This window comes from Mastomys coucha, unplaced genomic scaffold, assembly GCF_008632895.1.
Source record: "Mastomys coucha isolate ucsf_1 unplaced genomic scaffold, UCSF_Mcou_1 pScaffold22, whole genome shotgun sequence".
Taxonomy (NCBI): Eukaryota; Metazoa; Chordata; class Mammalia; order Rodentia; family Muridae; genus Mastomys; species Mastomys coucha.
In genome coordinates this window covers 133,698,895-133,706,907 of record NW_022196905.1, presented here as the reverse complement: position 1 = coordinate 133,706,907, position 8,013 = coordinate 133,698,895, and the positions used below count along the sequence as shown (strand labels likewise).

The 8,013-nt window shown below is 49.4% G+C and overlaps 1 protein-coding gene across 2 annotated transcripts in view; it reads left to right on the top strand.

Annotated features, from left to right (window-relative positions):
• Positions 1–8,013, top strand: part of CUNH7orf50 (chromosome unknown C7orf50 homolog) — a 101,655-nt gene that overhangs the window by 13,810 nt on the left and 79,832 nt on the right. The window lies entirely within an intron of this gene.

Here is an 8,013-nt window from a genome sequence, read left to right as displayed (position 1 = left end):
GATCCGAACTCAGGACCTTTGGAAGAGCAGTCAGTGCTCTTACCCGCTGAGCCATCTTGCCAGCCCAAGCTTTTATTCTTTAGCCCAGGCTGGCCTGGAATTTGTGACCCTCCTGTCTCCGTCTCCTGAGTGAAGGGATGGCAGATGTCTACTGCCAGTCTTGTTCATTACAAGATGCAGGTGTGCCCTGGCTACAGCCTAGGCCACTGCTCTCTTGTGGGGCATTCATTCAACAGTCTAATACTTTAAAAACAAATGTGGATCACAGACTTCTAGCTTCTTTCTGCCCCAGAAATATACAAGACTTGAAGTAGAATTGGGACCCAGGGCTAATAGGTTTTGGTACAGGGCCCAGATTTGTCTCTCTCTATTATGTGGGAAGGGTCATTTGAGAAGTTTCCTGTGGGCTAGGGGAATCCATAGAGCCCCACAGCAGAAAAACACATTTGATGGCAGGAAGGGAACCATCTTGTAAGCCAGCAGATGAGAGAAGATGAGGTAAGGTTGATGAAGAATCAAATAGAAATCCTGGGAGTTGGGGGCTGGAGAGATGGCTCAGTGGTTAAGAGCATTCACTGCTCTTCCAGAGGTCCTGAGTTCAATTCCCAGCATCCACATGGTGGCTCACAACCATCTATAATGAGATCTGATGCCCTTTTCTGGTGTGTCTGAAGACAGCTTCAGTATACTCATATACATAAAATAAAGAAATAAATCTTAGGGAAAAAAAAAAAGAAATCCTGGGAGTTAAGTACAATTATGGAATCAGAAATGAGCAGAGTGAGATCAAAGACAAGGCACAGCTGGAGAGAGCATGAGAATGTGGAGTGCAGATGGGTGGAAGTGACTTGACCTGTGAGAGAAGAGTGCGAGCAACAGGTAGAGAGGAAGGGTGCAGTAAGGGGCAACCTATCCAGCAGGGCAGGGCCCAAGAGATGCAATGGTTTCAAGACAAAAATGCTGAGGTTTGAGGAATAGTGAAAGAAGTAAGCTTACACCTGCACACTGAATGGATTAGCAAGATGCCAGAGGAATGACATTGGATTGGAGAGATGGCTTAGTCGGTACAGTGTTTGCTACATAAACCATGAGAGGCAGAGTCCCGACCCCCAGGGCCCATGTACACAGCTGGGCACACAGGGGAGATGAGAGGCATCAGAAGGTAGAGGCCCTTGTCCTGCCACCCTGACAACCCAATTTGATCTCAGATCTCACATAAAGATGGAAGGAGAAAACTGGTTCAGCAGAATTGTCTTGTGACCATCGTACACTCTATATGGCATGTGCATCCCTCCCCCACCACACATAAAATAAAATAAGAAAGTTTATCCTAGAAGTTCTAGGCCGAGGAATTTGGCCAGCAAGGAATGTGAAAGAGAGAGAAGCATACTTACTGCCTGTGGCTCATACAAGGGGTTCTGTGGCCCCTGGGCCCAGTCACTGTCGTGCTCTGGGACTGGACCCCTACCCGCTAGGAGAAAAGTATGTGTGTTGGGTCCAGCTTCTGAATGAAGGAGGTGCTGATGGGAAAAGGCTGCACTCTGCCTTCAGGGAAGGTGAGGAGATGCTCTTGTCCTGTGGGATCTCAGCAAATAGAGGGAAAGTGTTGTAGGTAAGGTTATGGTTCTAATTAGGCAGCCTGCCCAGTGGGGAAAGAGGACCAGCCAGGTACTGAGGATGGTTCCTAGAAGTTTTGGGTCTCTAGGAGCCAGGACTAACAAAGTGGTTTTTTCCATGTCCTGAAGCCAGACAAAAAGAGATGAAAAACAAAATCATTGTGTCTTTTCCCCTCGGGAGTTCCTCAGATCATTCTGTAGAAAGAGAATGATGTCAGAGGTCTTGGCATGGAGCAGAGCTTGCTCCTTCACTGGGCAGTGCTGGCGAACACTGGGGTAGAGGGCCTGCTCCAGTTAGCTCTTGGGAGGACCGAGAGGACTTGATCTCCTCTACTCCCCCTCCCCAAGGCTGATGAAGAAGAAATATGTCTATGCATTGTGTGTGTGTATGGTTTTTTTTTTTTAAACATTTACTTATTTATTTTATGTATATGAGTACACTGTAGGTGTACAGATGGTAGTGAGCTATCATGTGGTTGCTGGGAATTGAACTCAGTACCTCTGCTCACTCCACCCAAAGACTTATTTATTATTATATGTAAGTACACTGTAGCTGTCTTCAGACACTCCAGAAGAGGGCATCAGACCCTCATTACTGATGGTTGTGAACCACCATGTGGTTGCTAGGAATTGAACTCAAGACCTCTGGAAGAGCAATCAGTGCTCTTAGCCACTGAGCCATCTCTCCAGCCGAGACAGGTTTTCTTGTTCACTGCTATGTATACCTGTGTAGCCATCTGGTCTGCAAGCTTCTGAGGCTCTCTTGTCTTCACTTCCCATCTCACTGTAGGCGTGCTGGCATTACCAACATCTGCTGTCTGTCTAGCTTCTTACATTCAGAATCCAGACTGGGATTCTGCCAGACTCAGGCCCTTCTGCCTCCATGGCAAGTACTTTACCTACCGAGTCTCTTGTTTTTGTGACAGTCTCACATAGTCAAGGCTGACCTTGAACTCCCGACCCTTCTCCCATCTCTTCCCAGAACCCTTGCTGAAGGTCTGTTTCTGTTGAGTTGGTCAGGGCTGTCTGGGAGCTCCGTCCTCTGGGTTGTTCAGGTTCTCCTGGTCCAGTTTCTGCAGTGCTGGCCATGGTACCTGAGGGCTGCTGATGCTTAAGACACTCTACCAACTGAATCCAGTTCCAGCGCAATGGCATTCTTACTTTTTTTCAAAACAAAGCTTTCCGCCCCTTTTAAAAATAAAACGAGCCCATTGTAAAAATACCAAAAACATGGAAAAGTTTGGCAAGAAAAATGTTTGTATGTTTTATCATTTTTGTCATTTTCTCCTTAGGCGTGGCCAGGCTCCAGCGTCACACTGAGGGTTGTCACAGTGACATTGTCTGTGATTAGAGCACAGCTGATCATACTTTTAGAACTGGGATACATACACACGCGCATACACACACACACACACACACACACACACACACACACACACACACACACACACGCACGCACACGCGCACACACACACGGAGAGTTGCACACTGCCACATGGGTGCTGGTGGCAGAGACAACAGGACTGTGCGATGGCTGTCACATCAGATAGATACACAACAAGCAGAGATTAGTGCCGGTGCCAAGTTAGGATTTTCCTTTTTATTCAGTCCAGGATCACAGTCCATGGGATGGCACTGCCCATGTTTAGGTTATGTCTGCCTTTCTCAAGTTATCTTCTCTAGAAACTCTCCTAGAAGTTGTGGCCAAAGGCCCGGCTTCCAGATGATTCTGCACACCTTCAAGTTGACAGTGAAGATAAGATTAACTGCCAGAACAAATGATTGAGGTGACATCTAGACACCTGAGCCAGCAGCCTGTCCTGCAGCGTCTTGTTTGCAGATAGACGCCCAGGTGCATTACATCCCAGTTCTGAGGCAGCCTGGGCGGCCTAGGCCAGGGACTTCAGCTTTCATGTGGAAACCGGTCCACAGCTTGATGGCAGCCTGGTCCAGTTTTCCAATCCAGCCTGTACTTCAGAGGCCTGCTGTACCTCTTGGCTCTTGGTGGGTGTGCCATGGAGTTACTGTCTTTTTTTTTTTTTAAAGATTTATTTATTATATATAAGTACACTGTAGCTATCTTCAGACACACCAGAAAAGGGCATTAGATCTCATTACAGATGGGTGTGAGCTACCATGTGGTTGCTGAGATTTGAACTCAGGACCTCTGGAAGAGCAGTCAGTGCTCTTAACCGCTGAGCCATCTCTCCAGCCCAGAGTTACTGTTGCATACTTGCTGGGTTTTGTTTCTGATTTCCTGTGGTGCTGCGCCCTATCCCTACAGTTCAGTTTGCAAGGTGCTCAGACTCCATCTGTGATGGCTCCGTGCTCTCCCAGTTCTTGTGCTCCGTGCTGGGATGGGCTTCGCGTGTCACAGCTGTTCAGCACTTTTCTGCCACAGATTGCACATACTATAGAAGAGAAACTGTCCTGGGGAAGTCCCACTGGGTAGCTTCACCTTCTTGATGGCCCCGAGGCTTCCCAGGTCAGGGCGGAAGCCAGGGGAGCTGAGTCCAGGGCTGTGGAGAAGCCCTGCCATGCATAAGGTGGCTCTGTGTACCACCCTTCTTCACACAGGCTGCTCCAGGAAGCTCTCCTGTTTGGAGACTCAAATACCAGGATGAGGGGCGCAGGCTTGCATGTTTGTACAGCCATTTCAGAATTATTCTTGTAACGGCATGGAAAGATTTCCCAGGGTGGAGCGTCCACAGCTGGGAAAACAGTTGTAGCTTTGAAGACATTTTCCCAGGAACTGAGCACGCATCTCCCGCTGTTCAGAGCACGGACCAACTGCGTCTGGCTTTGCTTGCTTAGCTCCAGGAATGGCTAGCAGCAAGCTCCATGGGTGCCCTGCCAGGAGCTCTTGGCAGCTTGATGAAGGCTGTTTTCCATGCCCAGTTGCCACCTGAGTGTGACAGGTGCTTCTCTGAGTGTGACTGGAGTTGCTACCCGAGTGTGACTGGGCATCAGGATGACAGCAATGTCTGACCGGGTAGTAGGGAAGGAGTGGACATCAGAACCCCTGGTAGCCTCTTGAGTCTGACTGGGTAGTGGGGAAGGAGTGGACGTCAGGACCCCTGGAAGCCTCTTGAGGCCTCTGGCCTCTCCATGGTGGATGAGTTTTCTTTAGCTGCTCCATGGTGACGGTGTTATGCTAGTAACCTGTTTCCTTGCTGTGATGAAACACTCCACAAAGGCAATAAGGGAAGAAGAGCTTATTTCGGCTCGTGGCAGAGAAGGTGGAGGCAGGAGCATGAGAGGCAGCTGGTCACATTGCATCCATGGTCAGGAAGCAGAGTGGTGAATGCTTTTTCTACGGGTGTTTTTGTTTTTTGAGACAGGGTTTCTTTGTATATCCCTGGCTGTCTTGGAAGTCCCTCTGTAGACCAGGTTAGCCTCGAACTCACAGAGATCCATCTGCCTCTGCCTCCTGAGTGCTGGGATTAAAGGCATGTCATCACTTTCTACTTTTTATTCTCTCCAGGACCCCAGCCTGTGGTCTCACAGTTAGTGTAAGTCTCCCACCGCAGATCATTTAGAAGCTCCCTCAGAGACATGCGCAGAGGTTCATCATTAGGTGATGCTGGGTCCCAACAAGCCAACAATGATAGCTATTACCTTCACCAAGGACTGTTAAAGTCAAGACTTGTCCTAAATGTCTCATCCTCATCCCGTGGGCCCTGGGCAAGAGCCCATACTCAGAAATAGCCTTGTGGCAGGCCCTGTGGCCTTGTAATAGGTCTAGGCCGTTCTGCTAACTTCTGGACTTTAAGGGAGAACACAAGAGGTGGCATCTCGAGACTAGTTACAGGTGATACTGAGGTTTCTGAGGCTGGCAATCTCACCGCGTCTGTTCTCATGGTGTGACTGCCAGCCTTGCTTCATGGGCTGTGCCACCATCTGCTCGTTCTACCTTACAGCTCTGCTGCCCCCTTCCCAGGGGTGTTGTCCTGGTCCATGGGAGCCCACCTGTCCTCTATATTGAGGATGAGCCTCAGTGTTCCCATGTTCCATCTCAGAAGTGAAGTAAGTCATCAGGGGCCCAACTTAGGTGTCAGGCAGGTCCTGTCAGGTGGTGTGCATGGAATGCAGAATGCGCAGCGTTTGTGTGCTGTTGGGAAGTGGACAGAGTCCTGCGGCTCTACAGGTAGGAATGGTGGGTCCTTCAGTGTGAGCAGTGCCTGTGAGATGTCCAAGGCCAGGAGCTGGGTGGGTGGGTAGATATAGAGGCTTGTTATCCAAACTCTCTAGAAGCCAGAGAAGCGTTTTGAAGGGGGTTTCAAGTTAGCTTTAACCGTCCTGCTCAGGTACTGGAGTGGCTTCTCCTCCTTGTGCTCCTGGCTGCACTCCTGGAAGGTTGGGTGGCAGTGGCAGCAGCCAGCACCATGGGTGTCAGGTACTGGAGTGGCTCCTCCTTGCGCTCCTGGCTGCACTCCTGGAAGGTTGGGTGGCAGTGGCAGCAGCCAGCATCACAGGTGTCGCCGTCTGTGGTTACAGTCTCTGATACAGGCTTCTAAGTAAGGACCTTTAGCCCTGCAGTGACAGAGGATACACAGCCCTTGGGTCTTTGGTATTGCGACTGTCAGCATTGGGCTTGGCAGCTCACCGGGACTCTTGCAGCCCCAGGGCCTGAGGAGTCTGGTGCTCAGCTCTGCCCAACTTTCCTGTGGTCTCTGCCTGACCACTCTCTGGTGTGCTTTAGCCTCTTGACATTACTACCATCGGCCTTTCTTTATGTCACCAGCCCCGCCCATTCTCCTGAAGATGAAGAAAAGCCTGCTTTTTATATCCAGAGAAGGGCAGTCAGCATCAATTTTATGCAAATAGAAGTCTGTTTCTACACCAATCCCAAGCTTTCACTGAGCTACCTGGCAGGCACTCCCCTTCTGCCTGGATAGGAAAGGATGCCAGGTCATTGAGAGTTCACTGAAAGCTGGCTCAGTCTGCCTGCAACTGTGGCGGGTCTTCAGCAGAAAACGGCTGTAGTTTGGGCATTCCAGCTGGCTCTGTGACTGACATTCCTTCCCTCAAGGCAATCAGGATACTAGGGAAGTGATAACAGTCGTCAAATATCTACCCTAATTTTAAAGAAAACAAATTAAGATCAGGAGATGGCTTGTTCTGGACAGCACTGGCTGTGTAAACATAAGGACCTAGGTTTGGTCCCTAGTACCCACATAAAAAGGCAGGTGTGGTGTATACCCAGAGGCCTAGGGCTGGGGAGTCTAGACAGGAGGATTCCTGGACTCACTGGCTGGCAAGTTTTGCTGAGTTGGTGAGCTCCAGGTCCAGGGAGGGACCCTGACTAAAAACAATAATGTGGAGAGTGATTGAGGAAATGCTGAAGCATGTTCCTCCTGACCTACGGGAGATGGGCTCTGCCCCCATTCCTGTGCTGAACAGTAGGTATGCAGTTGCTTCTATTAAATTAAATTAAATTAGGTCCTATGTGAAAGAGTCTGACTGGCTCATGTCTCAGGAAGTCAAGCTTGTTCAACTCTAAACTTCAGCCTGCACCTGTCCACACTGTGAACTCAGCACCAGAAATCTGACTGAAGGGTGGTCTATGAAGACAGCCATCTCAGTTTGGGTGCTCTAGACCAGGCTCTTTATTTTTTAAATTTATTTAATACTGTTTGTGTGTATACATGTGTGTGCCTTCCCCTGCATGTGTACATGCCACAGCACACATGACCTGAGGACAACTTTATTGAGTCAGTTGTCTTCTTCGACTTCACATGGGTCCTAGAGCTTGGACTCAGGGTGTTGGGCTTGTGTGGCAAGCACCTTACCTGCAGCCCACCTGGGAGGCTCCAAAATGTATCTTGTTGCGGGGTGGCATGTTGTTCTGCTGCCATGGCACTGATGCTGCTGAGAGCTGTGGTCCATATGCTGGATTATGCCTGTGTGTGTGTGTGTGTGTGTGTGTGTGTGTGTCTGGGTCTGTGCCTTTACTAGCAGCAGCTTTCCTTTTATCGCATCTGACAGAAATCCATCAGGAGGCAAAGCTCCATCTTGTCTGGGGTGGCCCTTCCTGCCCTTCCTGTACCGGAAGTTAGGCTTGGGTTTTGCCATCCCAAATAATCAGTGCACAAATGATCATCATGTGAGGGTGAATTGCCGACTGCACTGTTCTAGAACATGAGCATCTGTGCACAGGCATGCCTGTGAGGGGAGGCCTAAGGTCGGCATTAGCTGTCACTCCTTGGGTGCTGTCTACCTTTTTTTGTCTTTATGTATGTGAGTACTCTATAGCTGTCTTCAGACACACCAGAAAAGGGCATCAGATTCCATTACAGATAGTTGTGAGCCACCATGTGGTTGCTGGGAATTGAACTCGGGGCCAATAAGTGCTCTTAACCTCTGAGCTATCTCTCCAGCTCTCTAGCTTTTTTTT